Here is a 672-nt window from a genome sequence, read left to right as displayed (position 1 = left end):
GTAAAGTAATAAATTCCAGGCAGCCTGACATTCTGAGTGACCCAAATAATGATAATTTCCTCAATATATTTTAAAAATATTTTTCTTGTTTTTTTAAACATTTTTTTTCTGATTTCCCAATTGAAAAAAAAAAAACCCAAAGGCTTTATTTCCCACATGGAAAGCTCTGATTACCTTTTATCTCACCTCAATTTTTAAGTGACAGTTATTTTTTTAAAATATCCATTGTAAACTCCATTTTCACTGATGGAACTCTTCAACCAAAAAAAATTATTTAACACAAATGCCTATCTCTCTAGTATATAATACTATTGTTTTCTTCCTTTGAGTCATAAAAACAAAGAAATAAACTAAAAACCCCTTTACACACCATCATCTCTGTTGCCATTCAATGTCAGAAGTAACATCTGTTAGCCTCCTAAGCAAAGTCTCCAACATCAGGAAGCTGTCAAGTTCAAAACGGTGGAAATTCATTTTCCAAAATTTGAATGTGGTATAAATCACTACAGATGGTGACTGCAGCCATGAAATTAAAAGACGCTTACTCCTTGGAAGGAAAGTTATGACCAACCTAGATAGCATATTCAAAAGCAGAGACATTACTTTGTTAATAAAGGTCCGTCTAGTCAAGGCTATGGTTTTTCCTGTGGTCATGTATGGATGTGAGAGTTG

This window comes from Bison bison, unplaced genomic scaffold (genome assembly GCF_000754665.1).
Source record: "Bison bison bison isolate TAMUID 2011002044 unplaced genomic scaffold, Bison_UMD1.0 scf7180017864105, whole genome shotgun sequence".
NCBI classification, from domain to species: Eukaryota; Metazoa; Chordata; class Mammalia; order Artiodactyla; family Bovidae; genus Bison; species Bison bison.
Note: the sequence above shows the minus strand (reverse complement) of the source record.